Source organism: Pseudophryne corroboree, chromosome 5 (assembly GCF_028390025.1).
Source record: "Pseudophryne corroboree isolate aPseCor3 chromosome 5, aPseCor3.hap2, whole genome shotgun sequence".
In the NCBI taxonomy this organism is placed as follows: Eukaryota; Metazoa; Chordata; class Amphibia; order Anura; family Myobatrachidae; genus Pseudophryne; species Pseudophryne corroboree.
Window position 1 is genome coordinate 805,475,502 of NC_086448.1, and position 21,360 is coordinate 805,496,861.

Genomic DNA, 21,360 nt, shown 5'->3' on the forward strand with positions numbered 1-21,360 from the left:
TTGCACCAAGATTTACAGTAACACAACGTTTACATCTCAATTACATTTCCATCACAAACTTCCAGGTTGTATAATTCTGTGCACATTTTAGCTTGATAAACAGCATTATGGGTGTAGCTCCTATATTCATGCTTCTAACATAGCTTGTGTTTCTTGGTATCTGGCTGCCTGGACCCCTAAACTGTTGGAAATATGTATGTAAATGCTTGTAGATTCTGTAGAGTTATGTGCACACCATGACTCAAGCTATGAACAACGCAGTTGCTTTACAAGTGGGATGGTTTATTGGAAGAAGTAATGGTACAGCCATACTTGATCTGATATATGCTGGTCAGGATAGAGCGGAGATTGAGCAGAACAGAGCTTGAGCAGAGCGGGGGTATCATACAGCACTCTAGCCATACAGGAACAGTGCTGTGGTCAGCGGTAATACTGGGTATCTTTGGGGCTAAGTAGGTGATGTCTGTCTCCCACCGTGTCACTCTACACAGAACCAAGATGGTACCACACCTGCCCAGTGGTAACCTCAGTGGTCATCTTGGTTAGGGAATAAAGCCTCCCTTCAGAAACCAATATGGAGTCCGTACAGTAGTGCACTCCACTTTCAACAAATTCCCCGTTCTTCCCATAACCTTTCCTATTTTAAATAACTACAAATTAGGAGTTTTCCTGTTTAACCCCTCAGTGAATGTTGAGCCAGTGCACCTCCATCCATAGCCAGATTAAGGTAGGGGATAAAGGGCATACTGTACCCCGGGCCCCCCTTTATCAAGGGGCTCCCCGGCCAGAGCTCACTGACATCACTAGCTTTCCCTCTTAAGCAGCAGCAGAACCAGCAGCCAGATCGCGAACAGGACAGTATGCAGTGCAGGCAGAGACACAGGAATATCATGTTTCATGAGCTACCGACAGAACTTTCTGACCAGAGGAGAGATAGGAGGGCGGAGAGAGCTGTAAGTGACACAGGGATCCCAACTTCTCCTCCTCCCCACCTGGGTGTCTGAGTCCTGTGTAAACTGTTATGCAACTAAACCATTTCGGTCTAGAGATAGAGACAAACACAGAGAGCCATCCTGAGTCCTGTCCCAGTGTGTAAGTAGTACAGAGGCTGCTGCTATTCTTGGATGAGACAAGATAAATTATTTTATTTTTCTATGTGTATTTTAAGGTTAAGTTGTCTTTGTTCCACTACAAGAAAAGTTTATAAATTAGTTGGCTTTCAATTAGGTGGAGCTATAAACAGTACCCAGGCATAATTAAACAATTAGTTAAAACTAATATACACCATTGGTTTAAATTTAATATACACAATCTATACCTCCCACCATGACCCACTCCAGGAAGGACAAAACACTCTCTACCAGGAATTCCCCCCCCCCCCCCCCCCACTGTCTTAAGTGCCCTGGGGACCCCCAAGGCTTAATCCGGCACTGCCTCCATCCATGGATTCTTCTGAAACCTGAACACAATTGATGGAAATTAATCTTTTCTCTCCCTCGTCACAATGTGACAGACTTTATAAGACACATCTAGTGTGCTGTAACCTTTACGGGAAGATAGCTATTATTTTTCACTGTAATGCATTTCTTAGATGAAGACATCTTTTCCCCAAATGACATTGATTTTTAGAATGATGGTAATTTTGTATTAAACCTCAGAGACTCGAGCAACCGTGTAATAATTTATTTACTGACCTTTGTCAAGGGAGTTAGCGCACAAAGCACCAAGGTTATCACGTAAGAATTAATACAGGAGCTTTGAGTCCTGGGGACAGTGGTTTATTCACAATGTAAAACATTTATTTCTGCAAGTAATATACAGATCTGTACACAGAATATATAGGGGCATTCATTTTGAAAACTTCTTACTTATCCAGTCGGACCCCAGTTGTAACAAAGAGGAGATTTGTAGGAAGCCATTAAAGCAAAATATATTATTAATTATTTTTAAAATGAGTGACAGGAAGACAGCGTTTGGAGGTGGTATCGGGGAGTGGTCGGGGAAATGCAGTGTCATGGCCGGTCAGACGGCATTTTCTGGGCGTGCGTAAATTAGCCGCTGGGATCTTACTTGCTACTGTAAAGCTCTCTGCGTCCCAGGAGAGCAGCTCAGCCTGCGGTCTACAGAGGCACTCAGACTCTGTGACATGACCTGATTTACGACGATGGTACCTATGTATCAGCAATTGTATGCCGTCGGACGGAAATTATGCAACAGCAGTTGGCGTCACTGTGCTCATGTTAGCTTCTGCCCATTCTATACAATAAAAGGCTAAGGCTGCTCCTCACCTCTGTCATGTACGCCGGTGGCCACTAGAGGCCGCCACATGGACCAAAGGACTCACAGCTGAAAGTGATACTGCAAAGAGATGTTTTCAGCCTCCTACCCTGCTGCTCAGTGGCGGATCCAGGGGGGGGGGGGGCACTCGGGCCCGTGCCCCCCCTGTCATTTGTGGCAGTATCCGCATCCACACTGATTAGCTGCCACCAGCTGCTGCGCTGCCCGCTGTAGTGTACAGTATATTAGTAGCGCTGCGCCCGGCTCCTTCCCCGCCGGAGGCAGCGCTGCTAATATAGATCACAGGCACAGCAGGCAGCGCTGGGCAATCTGTGTCTGTGAATCTCTCCTCCGTGTGCTGCTGTGCTCTGCTCCGCCCCCACCCTCCTCCTGCTCTGTACACTGACTTCCGGGTACAGGAGAGACGACGGCTGTTGCTGCTGCTGCTGCTTATCACAGCAAGTGAAGTCTCTTCCTCCATTCCCTCCCACCCCTCGTGCAAGTGCTGCTTATATTGTAGGTACAGTATGTGCTGCTAATTACTACTTATTTCAGTAAAACAACATTAAGAAATACTTTTCTTGTGTTTGGAAATTCTGGACTTTCTCTCAGTGACTTTTTAGATAAACTACTAGTGCAGAGATTTTGTAAAAAAACAAACCCCAAAACTGCATATACATTTATGTAATGTCCCCTGTAAATTGAATACATAAGATTGTGTGTATATATTATTCTGCTATGGTATAAAACTATATGTATATCTGGAGTATTACTGTCTGGTGTAATGTAACTGGCGGATGCTACCGTGCGGTGTAATGTAACTGGCGGATGCTACCGTGCGGTGTAATGTAACTGGCGGATGCTACCATGCGGTGTAATGTAACTAATGGACGCTAATGTGCGGTGTAATGTGACTGCAGGCGCTACCATGCGGTGTAATGTAACTGGCGGATGCTACCATGCGGTGTAATGTAACTAATGGACGCTAATGTGCGGTGTAATGTGACTGCAGGCGCTACCATGCGGTGTAATGTAACTGGCGGATGCTACCGTGCGGTGTAATGTAACTGGCGGATGCTACCGTGCGGTGTAATGTAACTGGCGGATGCTACCGTGCGGTGTAATGTAACTGGCGGATGCTACCGTGCGGTGTAATGTAACTGGCGGATGCTACCGTGCGGTGTAATGTAACTGGCGGATGCTACCGTGCGGTGTAATGTAACTAATGGACGCTAATGTGCGGTGTAATGTGACTGCAGGCGCTACCATGCGGTGTAATGTAACTGGCGGATGCTACCGTGCGGTGTAATGTAACTGGCGGATGCTACCGTGCGGTGTAATGTAACTGGCGGATGCTACCGTGCGGTGTAATGTAACTAATGGACGCTAATGTGCGGTGTAATGTGACTGCAGGCGCTACCATGCGGTGTAATGTAACTGGCGGATGCTACCATGCGGTGTAATGTAACTAATGGACGCTAATGTGCGGTGTAATGTGACTGCAGGCGCTACCATGCGGTGTAATGTAACTGGCGGATGCTACCGTGCGGTGTAATGTAACTGGCGGATGCTACCGTGCGGTGTAATGTAACTGGCGGATGCTACCGTGCGGTGTAATGTAACTGGCGGATGCTACCATGCGGTGTAATGTAACTGGCGGATGCTACCATGCGGTGTAATGTAACTAATGGACGCTAATGTGCGGTGTAATGTGACTGCAGGCGCTACCATGCGGTGTAATGTAACTGGCGGATGCTACCATGCGGTGTAATGTAACTGGCGGATGCTACCATGCGGTGTAATGTAACTGGCGGATGCTACCATGCGGTGTAATGTAACTAATGGACGCTAATGTGCGGTGTAATGTGACTGCAGGCGCTACCATGCGGTGTAATGTAACTGGCGGATGCTACCGTGCGGTGTAATGTAACTGGCGGATGCTACCGTGCGGTGTAATGTAACTGGCGGATGCTACCGTGCGGTGTAATGTAACTGGCGGATGCTACCGTGCGGTGTAATGTAACTGGCGGATGCTACCGTGCGGTGTAATGTAACTGGCGGATGCTACCGTGCGGTGTAATGTAACTAATGGACGCTAATGTGCGGTGTAATGTGACTGCAGGCGCTACCATGCGGTGTAATGTAACTGGCGGATGCTACCGTGCGGTGTAATGTAACTGGCGGATGCTACCGTGCGGTGTAATGTAACTGGCGGATGCTACCGTGCGGTGTAATGTAACTGGCGGATGCTACCGTGCGGTGTAATGTAACTGGCGGATGCTACCGTGCGGTGTAATGTAACTGGCGGATGCTACCGTGCGGTGTAATGTAACTGGCGGATGCTACCGTGCGGTGTAATGTAACTGGCGGACGCTACCGTGCGGTGTAATGTAACTGGCGGATGCTACCGTGCGGTGTAATGTAACTGGCGGATGCTACCGTGCGGTGTAATGTAACTGGCGGATGCTACCGTGCGGTGTAATGTAACTGGCGGATGCTACCGTGCGGTGTAATGTAACTGGCGGATGCTACCGTGCGGTGTAATGTAACTGGCGGATGCTACCGTGCGGTGTAATGTAACTGGCGGATGCTACCGTGCGGTGTAATGTAACTGGCGGATGCTACCGTGCGGTGAAATGTAACTGGCGGATGCTACCGTGCGGTGTAATGTAACTGGCGGATGCTACCGTGCGGTGTAATGTAACTGGCGGATGCTACCGTGCGGTGAAATGTAACTGGCGGATGCTACCATGCGGTGTAATGTAACTGGCGGATGCTACCGTGCGGTGTAATGTAACTGGCGGATGCTACCATGCGGTGTAATGTAACTGGCGGATGCTACCGTGCGGTGTAATGTAACTGGCGGATGCTACCGTGCGGTGTAATGTAACTGGCGGATGCTACCGTGCGGTGTAATGTAACTGGCGGATGCTACCGTGCGGTGTAATGTAACTGGCGGATGCTACCGTGCGGTGTAATGTAACTGGCGGATGCTACCGTGCGGTGTAATGTAACTGGCGGATGCTACCGTGCGGTGAAATGTAACTGGCGGATGCTACCATGCGGTGTAATGTAACTGGTGGAAGCTACCGTGCTGTGTAATGTAACTGGCGGATGCTACCGTGCGGTGTAATGTAACTGGTGGAAGCTACCGTGCTGTGTAATGTAACTAATGGACGCTAATGTGCGGTGTAATGTGACTGCAGGCGCTACCATGCGGTGTAATGTAACTGGCGGATGCTACCGTGCGGTGTAATGTAACTGGCGGATGCTACCGTGCGGTGTAATGTAACTGGCGGATGCTACCGTGCGGTGTAATGTAACTGGCGGATGCTACCGTGCGGTGTAATGTAACTGGCGGATGCTACCGTGCGGTGTAATGTAACTGGCGGATGCTACCGTGCTGTGTAATGTAACTGGCGGATGCTACCGTGCGGTGTAATGTAACTGGCGGATGCTACCGTGCGGTGTAATGTAACTGGCGGATGCTACCGTGCGGTGAAATGTAACTGGCGGATGCTACCATGCGGTGTAATGTAACTGGTGGAAGCTACCGTGCTGTGTAATGTAACTGGCGGATGCTACCATGCGGTGTAATGTAACTGGCGGATGCTACCGTGCGGTGTAATGTAACTGGCGGATGCTACCGTGCGGTGTAATGTAACTGGCGGATGCTACCGTGCGGTGTAATGTAACTGGCGGATGCTACCGTGCGGTGTAATGTAACTGGCGGATGCTACCGTGCGGTGTAATGTAACTGGCGGATGCTACCGTGCTGTGTAATGTAACTGGCGGATGCTACCGTGCGGTGTAATGTAACTGGCGGATGCTACCGTGCGGTGTAATGTAACTGGCGGATGCTACCGTGCGGTGAAATGTAACTGGCGGATGCTACCATGCGGTGTAATGTAACTGGTGGAAGCTACCGTGCTGTGTAATGTAACTGGCGGATGCTACCGTGCGGTGTAATGTAACTGGCGGATGCTACCGTGCTGTGTAATGTAACTGGCGGATGCTACCGTGCGGTGTAATGTAACTGGCGGATGCTACCGTGCGGTGTAATGTAACTGGCGGATGCTACCGTGCGGTGAAATGTAACTGGCGGATGCTACCATGCGGTGTAATGTAACTGGCGGATGCTACCATGCGGTGTAATGTAACTGGTGGAAGCTACCGTGCGGTGTAATGTAACTAATGGACGCTAATGTGCGGTGTAATGTGACTGCAGGCGCTACCATGCGGTGTAATGTAACTGGCGGATGCTACCGTGCGGTGTAATGTGACTGGCGGATGCTACCGTGCGGTGTAATGTAACTGGCGGATGCTACCGTGCGGTGTAATGTAACTGGCGGATGCTACCGTGCGGTGTAATGTAACTGGCGGACGCTACCGTGCTGTGTAATGTAACTGGTGGAAGCTACCGTGCTGTGTAATGTAACTGGCGGATGCTACCGTGCGGTGTAATGTGACTGGCGGATGCTACCATGCGGTGTAATGTAACTGGTGGAAGCTACCGTGCTGTGTAATGTAACTGGCGGACGCTACCGTGTGGTGTAATGTAACTGGCGGACGCTACCGTGTGGTGTAATGTGACTGGCGGACGCTACCGTGTGGTGTAATGTAACTGGCGGACGCTACCGTGTGGTGTAATGTGACTGGTGGACGCTACCGTGCGGTGTAATGTGACTGGTGGACGCTACCGTGCGGTGTAATGTGACTGGTGGACGCTACCGTGCGGTGTAATGTGACTGTGCAGTGTAATGTGGCTAACGGAGGGGGGCAATTCTTTTTCTGGCAGAGGGCACCAAAATGTCTAGTTGCCGCTCTGGCAGTGGCGTAACTAGCAGTATGTGAATTATGGGAGGGGAAGGGGGGAGAGGCAGCATTCATTTCAAAACATGACAAGGGGGGGGGGGGGGGCGCCGTTGCGGTTACTTGCACACAGCGCTTAAAAGTCTAGTTACGGCACTGATTTGTGGCCCCCCCGTCCCCCCCGCGTGTGTCACTGAGACACGCTGCCGCTCAGTCCGGCGGCAGCGTGTCTCAGCTGTCAGGAGGAGAGCGCGGCTATCTGGCGGCGTGTTGCGGACTTCAAACCAGTCGCCGGTTCGTGAGCCAATCAGAGCTCGCGGACCGGCAGCCAATCAGGAGCCGCCGGTCCGCGAGCTCTGATTGGCTCACGAACCAGCGGCTAGTTTGAAGTCCTACACGCCGCCGCCACCGGCGTCAGACATAGCCGCGCTCTCCTCGTGACACCCTCAGAGCCGGGCAGATAAGCAGCAGCGGTAAGCAGCTGCAGCACTGCTGTGGGGGCATTTGTATACCTGCTGTGGGGGCATTTGTATACCTGGCACTGTGAGGGCAATTGTATACCTGGCACTGTGGGGGCAATTGTTTACCTGGCACTGTGGGGGCAATTGTTTACCTGGCACTGTGGGGGCATTTGTATACCTGACACTGTGGGGGCATTTTTGGATCTGGCACTGTAGGGGCATTTTTGGATCTGGCACTGTGGGGGCATTTTTGGATCTGGCACTGTGGGGGCATTTGTGGATCTGGCACTGTGGGGGCATTTTTGGATCTGGCACTGTGGGGGCAATTGTTTACCTGGCACTGTGGGGGCATTTGTGGATCTGGCACTGTGGGGGCAATCAGAGCCGGCCCTAACTAATATGATGCCCTAGGCAAGATTTTAGCTGGTGCCCCCTTGCATCACCGCTGGTTCCGCCTCCGACCTTGCACCTCTTTCCCAGCACCATCACCCCTCACCCCATAGCAGTCCTTATTTTGGTGTTTGTACCCCCTATATTTTAAATAGGAACAGCTCGCACATTTGGCGCACAGACCAAAAAGGGGTGTGTTTTTGCTGGCAAGGGGCATGGCCACACAATAGTAACCCCAATTCCAATTATGCCACACAGTACTGCAACTTTATTCACATTTGATCATGTGATAGTTTCCATAATTCATATTACATCCCACAGAAGTATCACTTTACCTTATAAACGTTACTCCTCACAGTAGAGCCCCTTATTCACATTACATCACGCTGAATTGCTCGTTATTCACATTACACCACACCCTATTGCTCTTTATTCACATTAGACGACACAGTAGTGCCATTTCTATATGCAACGCCACATAGTAGAGCACCTAATACACATAATGCCACACATTAGTAAGAGACACCTTATTAATGTCCTTAAAAACATAATGCGCCTTACACATTATGACAACCTTTATTAATGCCCTTTTACACATAATGTCCCTTAAACATATGCCGCACATTATTAATGCCCTTATACACATAATGACACACAGTGCCACCTACACATTTGCTGCACATTATTAGTGCCTTTTTACACATAATGACACACATACAGTAGTACCCTGTTACACATATGCCGCACATTATTGATGCCCTTATACACATAATGACACACATAGTGCCCCTTACACATATGTTGCACATTATTAATGCATTTTTACATGACACACATAATGCTCCTTACACATATTCTGAACACTACTGCACAACCAACCCACTCACATGCACACAGCACTCAGACAGCCACTAACACTGTGACCTCTGCCTCTGCTTGGATACAGATGTGTCCTCATAAATCTTGCCTCAATGCAAACTTCAGGCACCTTTTTTAATGAAAATGCATCTTATTTGCATTGCTATGTGGCTAGAATGCACAAGCAGCTTCTGCTGATTAAAATGATATGCAGCATGCCTATATACTGTGTGAGACTGTGGCTGTATCTGCATATGAAATGCTACACACAGAATATAGGCATGCCACATATCATTTTAATCAGCAATTGCCTAGTTTGCCTATGCCTATGGCCGGCTCTGGGGGCAATTGTGGATCTGGCACTGTGGGTGCAATTGTGGATTTGACACTGCACTATTGGGGGCATATGTCTGTGTATCACGTCTCATTTTAATTGGCCACACTCACTAAATGACTGCGGGCATTACTACAGGCAACATTACTACTGGGGGCAATACGGGCATTGCATAAGGGGCACCACTACTATGGGGTCTATATAAGGGGCACTACCAGTACAGTGGACATTGCATAATGAGCGCTACAACTGTGGGCATTGTATAAGAAGCGCCACCTCACATGCACCGAAGCCGCACGCAAATGTACTTCCCCTTCCATGGTGCCCCCCCTATCATTTTCTTCTGGATCCGCCCCTGCTGCTGCTGCTGATATTAATAATACTAATCTGATTGTTCACATTTGCTGCATACAAAGGATGGGGGGGGGGGGGGCTGGGAAGAGAGAGAGAGGTGGGGTAGGGGCAGATAGGGACTGTGGGGGTAGAGAGTGGGGTAGGGGTAGATATGGACTGGGGGAGAAAGAGAGAGTGTGAGGGTTGGGGGGTAGATAGGGTAGATAGGGACTGAGGAGAGAGGGGGGCTAGGGGCAGATAGGGACTGGGATAGAGAGGGGGAGGGGTTGGGGTAGAGAGGGAATGGATAGAGACAGTGGAGTGGATTCCTTTTCCCATGAGCATTAAATAGTTTGACCCTGTTGCTACACCAATTATTTGTTACCATGATCTCTGCAGGTTATTATTTCTGTAACAGCAATTATATAGCTGTAAGTGCAAGCTGATGCAGCAAATGTGACACATACATGCTGATGCAGCAAATGTGACACATAATTTATGTTACAGTTTAATCTATGCTTAACCCCTTCATATCTGCAGCATCTCTCCCCTTCATAACCAGATCACATATAGGCTTTGTATATGTAGATGCATTTTCCCTTTTTTCTTTCTAGACTTCATTAAAGAAGTGTTATAGTGTTTCCTTCCCAGGGCTGGTATGAGGGCTTTTCTATGGTAGCTTATAAGAAAACAGATTCTTTTTACAGTGTATATATTTTGCAAAGCTATCATTTTACTAGGTCTGGCGCAGTTAAAAAGGGTCTGGAAGTAGTTTTAAAAGTACAGTAACACTATTTAAGGGGGCAATATAATTGGCTGAGATGTGCAGCCGCGGTGTAAGAATTATGGCAGGCCAACAACACAACTCTATGAAGAGTGACACATGCTCCCGTTTACTGGAAGGCCCCCCAGTTGCTGCCCCCAAATGCCAGCAGCATATCAATCATGCTTTGATTTTTGAGACACTCTGAGCGACATAGTAGATGTAAAGTGGAAACCTGTTTCCAGTTGGGGTCCGTCTTGTTATGGGTATTATGGTGCTCCCCCATTACTACCGACGCAATATTTTTTTTTCCTCATATAGGAAGTGTGGCACTCGTTCCTTGGATATCCTTTTATTCAAACAGTTGTTCAATCGTATGACACACATCCTATCGCGTGACTACACAGATGTCTTAAATATGGCATTAGCCGCCGCAGGCAATCGCATATTCTAACTTGCTTGCCAAAGAAAGCAACAGCCAATAGAAAAACAAGCCTCTCTGACATCATCACGTCAACGCATTCTGAAAAACCGCAGAGTGCGTTCTTCCTATAGAAGCATCACCAGCCAATAGGTGGCAGTATCTGGAACTAAAATGGGCTCCACCATAACCACACTGTCCCCACGCAGGTGGGAGCATCCCCGGTGTCATGCAGGCTGCGTTTAACATAAGTTCCACCATATCTTGAAACTTTGTTAGAACAAATCAAACAGATTAGAATCACGTGAGCACGTTCTAATAAACTGCAGCAAGGGGGCATCCCCATTCACCATCTAACAGGGAACAACCCCAGGGTCACGTAGGCTAACGTCAATTATTACAACATGTTCACCTCCCTGTATTACAAAACATAGATATTAAACATCAATTGTTGCAAGTTGTCCGACTCGCGCGTGGTTGCTCAGAGTTGCATAGGCAGGTTACAATGCATGCGCTGTTGCTCCAAATTGCAAAATGCGTCCGCAAAGTGGACTTGGTTGCAGCTCTTAGTTAGACTTAAAATGTCCAACAACCTTATTTCTTATTGCTGTGGATACTTCACCCAGCAGAAGTTCAGCCGTCACGTAGATAAAATAATTGCAAATCGTGGTTACAGCATCATAAATTATTGGTTGGTAATATCTCATTAGAAAATGACCTTTCAGCTGTTTATCCTGTCTTCATGCGTTAGATAGAAAAACTTCCAGAGCATACAGAATAACTTTATGTTACACCCTTATAAAAACTGATAGAGCTTGTTAATCATCCCTAATCGAGGGAGCTCCGATCATGTGAGGTTCAACATGGGACCTGGAAAATGATCGAAGGTATCCGTGGGTCTTTGGACTATTCTCATCTATGCTTCAATAGAATAATTTCCTTGGTGAAACTAGTAGACTCTGATGAAATGTCGACATGTTATATTGACATATCGCCACTGGTGGCCGCCACTTACTTACCTGCTACCACGGATGCAGCGAGTCCAGTAGCATCTTCCGGGGCCTGGCGGTCATGTGACTATGACTTGTGGTGCACACGTGATGGAGTGGCAGTTTTAGTGAGTATTCTCCTCCTATCCCTAATCCTCTTCCTAGTGCCTAACCATAACGTGCCCCACCATAGCATAACCCCAACCATCCCCGTAGTGCCTAACCCAAACATCACGTCCCACAGCCCAACCCTAACTCTATGCTCTGGAAGCCTAACCCTAACTCTAGTCCTCCTCATGCCTAACCCTAACCATCCCGTCCTGCAGCCCAACCTTAACCCTTCCCTCTGGATGCCTAACCTTAACCATCCCATCCTACAGTCCAACCTTAACTCTCCCCTACGGAAGTCTAACCCTAACTCTAACCCTAATGCTTAACCCTAACCGTCCCGTCCCGTAGCCCAACCCTAACCCTCCACTGTGGATGCCTAACCCTAACTCTCTACCTAATGTGTAACCCTAACAATTACATCCTGCAGCCCAATCCTAACCCTGCCCTCCAGAAGCCTAAACCTAACTATCCCCCTAATGCCTAACCCTAACCATCCCGTCCCGCAGCGCAACCCTAATCATCCCCTCTGGAAGCCTAACCCTAACTGTCCCCTAAAGGCCTAACCCTAATCATCCTGTCCCGCAGCCCAACTCTAACCGTCCCCTCCGAGAACCTAACCCTAACTCTCCCCCTAATGTCTAATGCTAACCATCCATCCTGCAGCCCAACTCTAATCCTCTCCTCCGAGAACCTATCCCTAACCCTCTCCCCTGGAAGCCTAACCCTAACTCTCTCCCTAATGTCTAACCCTAACCATCCCATCCTGCAGCCCAACTCTAACCCTCTCCTCCGAGAACCTATCCCTAACCCTCTCCCCTGGAAGCCTAACCCTAACTCTCTCTCCCTAATGTCTAACCCTAACCATCCCATCCTACAGCCCAACTCTAACCCTCTCCTCCGAGAACCTATCCCTAACTCTCCCCCTGATGCCTAACCTTAACCATCCCGTCCCGTAGAACAAACCTAACCCTCCCCTCCGAATGCCTAATCCTAACTCTCCCTCTAATGCCTAACCCTAACCCTCTCCTCTGAAAACCTAACCCTAACTCTCCCCCTAATGCCTAACTCTAACCATCACATCCTGCAGCCCAACCCTAAGCCTCTTCTTCGAGAGCCTAGCCATAACCCTCCACCTAATGCCTACCTCTAATCATCCTGTCCCACATCCTAATCCCAACTCTCTCCCTAATGTCTAACCCTAACCATCCCATCCTGCAGCTCAACTCTAACTCTCTCCTCCGTGAACCTAACCCTAACTCTCCCCCTAATGCCTAACCCTAACCATCCCATCCTGCAGCCCAACTCTAACTCTCTCCTCCGTGAACCTAACCCTAACTCTCCCCCTAATGCCTAACCCTAACCATCCCATCCTGCAGCCCAACTCTAACTCTCTCCTCCGTGAACCTAACCCTAACCATCCCGTACTGCAGAACAAACCTAACCTTCCCCTCCGGATGCCTAATCCTAACTCTCCCTCTAATGCCTAACCCTAACCCTCTCCGCTGAGAACCTAACCCTAACTCTCCCCCTAATGCCTAACTCTAACCATCCCATCCTGCAGCCCAACCCTAAGCCTCTTCTTCGAGAGCCTAACCATAACTCTCCCCCTAATGCCTAATTCTCTCGTCTCGCAGCTCAACCTTAACCCTCCCCCTAATGCCTACCTCTAATCATCCTGTCCCACAGCCTAACCCTAACGTCGACATTCTGAGAATGTCAACATTTAACAATTCTATATTCTGAGAATGCTGAAATTTTTTAGCAATGTTGAAATAATAATTAATTTCAACAATGTTCACGTCAACCTAATGACTACATCCGAGGTGGTTAAGCAGACGCATGGAGATGGGCTGTCTCATGGGCGTGTTTGGGAGTATCGTGGGCGTGGTGCTGATAGTGGTTGCGCGGTGGGACGCAGAATTTTTCACATAGAGGCAATAGTCAGTCAGATAATCTGCACCTGCAATAGGACTGGTGTAAGTTTTGATGGTGCGTCTGATGGTGATATAAAGGCGCACCATGCGATATTTGAGCACTTGTAAACACACAAAGTGGGCGTTTCTATCCTTGTACATGCACCTTGTACTGGGTGGTGATTGGCGGATGCAGCTTTTCTTTGCTGCCTCCCGCCCAGTTGTATAGACACAACCTGTTCTGGACACCTGGTACCAGTATTTGTGCAAAATTAAGATATGTGCACCAGTGTGTTTTTCACTTTTCCAGATGGGCAGGTATAGAACTTTTATAGCTGATCAGACGCCTGCCAAGAGCCTGCATCTTTGAGGGCCTATATGCCCAAGTAACCGGGATTGTTCGGGAGCCCAGGCTGACAAGTAGGAGCAGCCATGCTGCCACAATGACATGATGCCGCCCCCTGCAGAGGGCAGCACAGCATGTAACAAGATCCCTGGTATTCCCAATGAAGCATGGCTATGTATTGACACGGTTGGCGTACAGCTGGCAATGCCCAATAGATCTCGCGGCAGCCCTGGTGGTGTCTGCAAGATAGGAAACATTATCTGTTAGATCTTTTAAAGCCTTGTAACAATATACCCCGTGCTACCCAGTAAAGAACACAATATTTAACCTCTATTTTTATATTTCCTATATTTTTTCTGAAGTCACCTAAAGATAGCAAAGTGATCTCCATATATGTGCACTGCCTGCTGCTGCTGTGTTAGGAGATGATAATCCAGGATATTATCCAGATGTTGACGTTGCAGGTAATATAAGGAGGATGGTTTATAATCTGCCTCTTATACTGCAGCAGCACGTCTCGCTCTCACTTTCTATTCTATTTATGAAGCAGTGAAAAGAATGGAGAAATGAGCCTGCGGAGAAGTTGCCCATGGCAACCAATCAGCTGCTCCGTACAATTGTATAGTATGCAAATTATAAATGTTACTTCAATGCTGATTGGTTGCCATGGTCAGCTTCTCCGCAGGCTCACTTCTCCACTCTTTTCACTGCTTCATGAATAGACCACCTAGTCTCCATCTTTTAATATCAGGAACAACTTCAGAAAACTACAACCTACATTGATTCTGTACAGTAGTTGCTGCAATGAGTATATAAAATACACATTACTCTAATACCGCCATTTGCCAAATACTAATCGTGCATCATGAATTCATTTATCTATAATATGACATCTCTCAGTATAGCTAAAGCTGGCTTCTCATCTCCAATCTCATCTCCCTCCTTCACGGGTAATTGTTTCTCAGTACTTGTGCTGGTGTCATCTCCCCCGACAACAGCTTCCACACTAAGAACATATAATTCCCCTTCAAACATCCCCTCAGCAACCGCTGACAGTCACGTCCGGCTTTTCCAGTGGAACTGGCAGAGCTCACCCAAAAGGAGGATTTTCCAAATCATATTATCAGATGGGGGAATGGTTTCAAAAATAGTGTTTTTGTTATTTAAAGAATTTTACACCTTTTTTGTGGTAACTTTCCTAACATGATATATGGCCACGGTTGTACTGCCCCTTTGGTAGGTCTTTCTGAAAGGGTGATGGACGGACCTGAGATCAGGGTGTCATTTTTGTGACTGAGCCTCTAATTAGGAACAGTGCTCAATTTGGAGAGATGCAATTAGTTGTAATCCACATCTCCTTGGTTTCACCCCCCCCCCCCCCTCCCCCTCCCCTCACAAAGACGGCCATTATCCTGGTCTCTAATTCTTGAGTAAACAGAAAGTAATAAAGAATAAAATCTATCTGCGGGGAAAGGCTCAGAAACTAATACTGGAACTACAGGTAATCTCATACCTGACAGCAGCAGGAGGGAGAATGGCACAATATAGCGCTGGCAGTAAATGATGCTCTATGAACTCAGCCATCCACATGAATCACCCAGGTAACTAGCTGTAATGGTGACACTAAAAAGCATTGATTATGCTACGACTACTAAATCTGCTAATAAAAATGTAATTAGACAAAACAACATCAATTAATCACTAAAACAGTGGCCATCGTTAAAATAGACTACTGAGGAAAAAATCTAAGAATATAAAATGGTAGATGAAAATTAGGGGCCTATTGCTCCACAAATGGGCACATGCAAGTGACAAAGATTGGAGAGCGATAAAGTACCAACCAATCAGCTCCTAACTGCCATGCTACAGGCTGTGTTTGAAAAACGACAGTTAGGAGCTGATTGGTTATTACACTTTCTCTCTCTCTCTCCACATTATCTCTCTCCGAGCAGTGGCGTGTCTAGAATGTGGGCAGTGTGCGCGATGCATAGGGGCTCCACAAATGGGCACGTGCAAGTGACAAAGATTGGAGAGCGATAAAGTACCAACAAAGGGACTCCACAAATGGGCACGTGCAAGTGACAAAGATTGGAGAGCGATAAAGTACCAACCAATCAGCTCCTAACTGCCATGCTACAGGCTGTGTTTGAAAAACGACAGTTAGGAGCTGATTGGTTATTACACTTTCTCTCTCTCTCTCTCTCCACATTATCTCTCTCCGAGCAGTGGCGTGTCTAGAATGTGGGCAGTGTGCGCGATGCATAGGGGCTCCACAAATGGGCACGTGCAAGTGACAAAGATTGGAGAGCGATAAAGTACCAACAAAGGGGCTCCACAAATGGGCACGTGCAAGTGACAAAGATTGGAGAGCGATAAAGTACCAACCAATCAGCTCCTAACTGCCATGCTACAGGCTGTGTTTGAAAAACGACAGTTAGGAGCTGATTGGTTATTATACTTTCTCTCTCTCTCTCCACATTATCTCTCTCCGAGCAGTGGCGTGTCTAGAATGTGGGCAGTGTGCGCGATGCACAGAGATAGGCAATAGCAATTGAGAAGCACAGTCTCTAAAATATATTGGAAGGGCTTTTGGTGTTTCTGGGTCCAGAGGAACCCACACCACACACTCTGGACCCATTTTTTTTCAATATTTACCTTACTGGAGTCCCACGTGAAGTGATAGTGGCTTGAGCACTAGGTGGTATATAAGTCTCCGGTAAAATGGCCGTCGCATCATTTTCCCAGAGCCCTGCATACCTTCTAGTGCTCAGTCACTCACTGTCGCTGCCTGCAAGAGAGGAGGGGACACGGACGCAGACTTCACATAGGTCCCCTCCTCTCTTAATACGCCCCAGTCTCCAAGCTCTGATAAATCTTCCCCTATGGGCCTACTACTGATATTCACACAAATGGTCAATGTTTTTTAACTGTACAGGTGTCATAAGGGTCTATTTACTAAGCCTTGGCTGCAGATAAAGTAGACGTAGATAAAGTACCAGCCAATCAGCTCCTGTCATTTTTCAAACACAGCCTGTGACATGGCATTTAGGAGCTGATTGGTTGGTACTTTATCTCCATCCAAGACTTCGTAAATAGACCCCTAAGTCGCTACGAAGTCGCACAGCACATGCGTCCCGCAGTCTGCTCCAGAGATGCGCAATAGCTATTGAGAAGCACAGTCTCTAAAATATATTGGAAGGGCTTTTGGTGTTCCTGGGCAGTGACTAAGAGATGGCTATTCAGATGCACGGATATGTAATTATATATACAGTATACAGTACATATATATTTATTTATTTTTTCCACGGACCACAATTAGTGAGCTTCATGAGTTCTGTTAATTATTATTATTATATATTTTTTATTTATTTTTTTATAGATGAACGGACTGCCAAAAAATGTAACATTAATGCGGAAATGAACAAACCCTTTGATTTTCTTATGTCGTTTTTGCAATTTTTCCATTTCAGAAAATGAAACCACAAACTGTTGATGCAAAGTCGGTAACGGTTAGAAAACAAACATCACAAGCTGGTAACCCTGCCTTTACTGCTCGTAAAATAAATGAAATGAAAACGTCTGCTATTGCTGTGCGTGCCTGCTGTACTCCTCATATGTCCTCTGATACCACCCTTCAGAATGTGACTGCGCTGTCAATATGATATATTTGAAAGAACAGCAAACAAAATGTTGGCTTTCACCGTGTCCCCCAAGTATTGCTTCTTCAAATAAAAACAAATGACATGAAGTTGGAATTATTGTAGCTATAATAATCCGCAGACCACAGGGAACAGGGGCTTAAAGGAACTAACACAGAAAAAGTCAAATTCCAATGCATGCCTTGCAGTTCTACATACGGCCATCCGCATCCTGATGGATGTGTGTCAGCATTGCGTCGTGTTTTACGCAAAGGTTCACGATGTGTTTTCATTTTTCACAGTTTCATCAGTTCCAGCAGATAAAGTGCTTAATTTCTGAATATACCAAAGACGATTTCTTTATTGTTATTATGTGAAACCAATTTCCTGCGTTCAGTTGTTTTATTTAAAAACTGTTGTTGCATTTTACACGTATATATGTATATTTAAAAGTTTTTTTTATCAATAGACATTGTGACAATTTCTTATCATTAAAAAAAATAAAATAACATGCTGTATTTGTGTTGTTAGAGGATTTACATATCTTGACTTTTATGATACATATAGTCACATTTTTTTTTGTTGTTTTTTAGTTTACTGTAACTTTGCTGAATTAGTCAGTGATTGCAATTTGAGTTAAGCTAATAAGTAACTGAAGACTTCATAAGAGTGTCAGCTCTTAGGACGTCACTTTTAGGCAAACCAGGTCAAGTAATTTTTTGGCTTTGTTGTGAATAACCCAATTACAACACTTACAATTACAATAAAGTTTTGCCTTAAGAACCACTTAAATCGGTCTCCTGTATGTTTCTTACACATAGGCCCTCATTCCGAGTTGACCGCTCGCTAGCTACTTTTTGCAGCCGTGCAAACGCATAGTTGCCGCCCACGGGGGAGTGTATTTTCGCTTTGCAAGTGTGCGATCGCATGTGCAGCCGAGCGGTACAAAAACATTTTGTGCAAAACAAGACCAGCCTTGAAGTTACTTATCCTGTGCGATGATCTTAGCGACGGAGGTCCCGGAATTGACATCAGATACCCGCCCTGCAAACGCCTGGTCACACTTGCGTTTTTCCTACCACTCCCAGAAAACGGCCAGTTGACACCCATGAACGCCCTCTTCCTGTCAATCTCCTTGCGATCGGCTGTGCGAATGGAATCGTCGCTAGAAGCATTGCACAGCATTGCATATGATGCGCGTGCGCATTGCGGTGCATATGCATGCGCAGTTTTGCCATTTTTTTTACCTGATCGCTGCGCTGCGAAAATCGGCAGCGAGCGATCAACTCGGAATGAACCCCATAGACCGAAGTAAAACAGCACCAAAAAGTGGCAGAAATAGCAGATAGTTTTGGATGCATGTTATCATTGTACCGTTGAGAAATTCCTTATCTTTGATGCCCTGCCCTGAATAATGGGGGTCATTCCGACCCAACTGCTCACTGCAGTTTCTCGCAGCGCACCGATAGGGTCGGAATTGCACATGTGCCGGCGTCGCAGTGCGCCAGCGCATGGCATCCGTCGTTGCCTAGCGATCGCCTCTGAGGCGGAGGCAGTCGCTGGGTGGGAGGGGGCTGGACAGCGGCGTTAAGCCGCCGTTTAGGGGGCGTGGTCCGGCCAACGCAGGCGTGGCCGGACCGTAGGGCGGGGGCCGTGGCGGCAGCGTGACATCACACGCAGCCACTGCGGGCCGGGGAGCGTTGAGTAGCTCCCAGCCAGCATGCTAAATCTGCGCTGGTCAGGAGCTACTCTTGAAGTGCAAAGGCATCGCCGCTGTGCGATGCCTTTGCACTTCTACGGGGGGGGGGGGGGGGGGGCTGCACTGACATGCGGGGCGGACTAGCCCTGTGCTGGGCGTCCCCCCGCATGTCAGTGTGAATGATCGTAGCTGTGCTAAATTTAGCATAGCTACGATCAACTCGGAATGACCCCCAATATGTATTGATCCCAACGTGTGTGCTGCCAGGAAGCAACGCTCCTCCTCCTCACGTACCCGGTTTGCTACCAGCCTTCGTCATCAGTGGGGATTTGTACCTGCTTTTAATTGTGTATAAAAGATATGACTCCAAGCAGGCACATTTTATCATACATGAAACGCTGCATACGCTGTGTGAATGCACCCTTACTGAACCTTTCCTAAGTGACCAAGGCCATCTACAAGCCCGTTCCACTTTGGTCATAAGGGTAGATGCAATAAAAATGTATAGGACTCTTTACTGCCGGTACTTGCATGCACCCATTTTCAGAGCATGCACAGAGTGAATACACACAAGAATCACTTTACAGACAGGCCTGCGTTTAACTTTGCATGAGACCAATGGTGACCAAATTGTAATAAAAAAATTATTATAGTATAGTACACTTCACCAAACCAAAGCAGAAAGAATGGATTCTCTTTAGGGAACAAGATACTGTAGAATACAAAATGAATGTTACTATGGAGTAGGAATTCCAATACCAGGATCCCAGGCGGTGTTTGGGTCATGAAATACCTGGGTATTACGGTATTCAGGACACACTGGGCCGGAGAGCAGTGGGGTATTCCCGTTCTTGTCATTGTCTGGTCCTCTGCTATACCTGGGGGTGGCAATGAAGGAGGAATATAAACAGAGATTTAAGGCTACCGGTCAGGGTTCTCCTGGTGGGGTGTGGTATAGAAGTTAGACAGTTAAAAGACAGTCATTAGGTCAACACCGTATGGTTGTCAGTCAAGGGTCGACAGGGTCAAAACGTCAGCAGGGTCAAAAGGTCAACACAATTTTTTTTGTGTATGTAATTTTGTGTTGTTTTTTTAATTTACCCAAATATGTTGAAATGCGTCCCCTCGCGGGCTGGCTTTCTCACCACGCTTCGGGCTCGGTGGCTTGCTCTGCTCCTCTTTACTTGCCACAAGGTTACTAAAGGTAATAGATTGTGACACGGATAGTAAGTAAGGCCAAAGCTGTAAAAGCATTTTAAAAAAACTAAAAAACATGTGTCGACCCTGTTGACCTTTCGACCCTGTGGACCACATGGTGTTGACCCAATGACTGTCTATCTTTTTACTGTCTATCTATACATTGGAACCCCTCCTGGTGGTGGGTACCTGGGGGTGATGCACACTGACCCTTTACATTTATTTTGCGGCAGGTAAGACTTTAGCTGTGGCCACGTGATTTTACTCCTATGAAATATGATGACCTTTCTTCTGATTTAGATATTAGCAGGCTCTGTAGCTGAATAGATTAAAAGTTCTAGATTGTAAATTGAAAAAAAAAATCTGCATTTCTCATACCTCCAATATTAAAGATCCAGCTCATCTCTCTCCTGCTTGGAATTGCTAATATTATTTCCATTTTCAAGTTACAAAAAGTTACATGTAGATATGCATCAGATGTGAGATCTTATTTAATTGGCATGGCGAAAAGGGTAGGTGATAGGAGCCAGATTAACAAAGCTCATTAAAGACCCCGGACGCCCTTTGCCCGGCTAAGATTTACTGAACGTTTAATTAAAACCGCGGCGTAAAAAAAGTTAAGTGTGACATTTGGTGACATTTTTGCATTTTGTTTGTAATCTGCATTTAAAATGAATGCGAATTTAATCTCTTTTCTTATTTGCAGACAGAATATATAATCTGGATAGAAGCTAAAATATATTACGGTACTTGCTAAGAGGATATATTTGTTTGCCAAGTTATTAATTTGAATAGTTAATGTATTAAATAAATCTGAT

At 46.9% G+C, this 21,360-nt stretch overlaps 1 long non-coding RNA gene across 1 annotated transcript; it reads left to right on the forward strand.

Annotated features, from left to right (window-relative positions):
* The first annotated feature begins 2,465 nt into the window (after positions 1-2,465).
* LOC134929494 (uncharacterized) lies at positions 2,466-18,438 on the forward strand. Its single transcript, XR_010178590.1, has 2 exons — positions 2,466-2,793; positions 17,479-18,438. It is a non-coding gene; the product is annotated as an uncharacterized LOC134929494 (long non-coding RNA).
* The last annotated feature ends 2,922 nt before the right edge of the window (positions 18,439-21,360 follow it).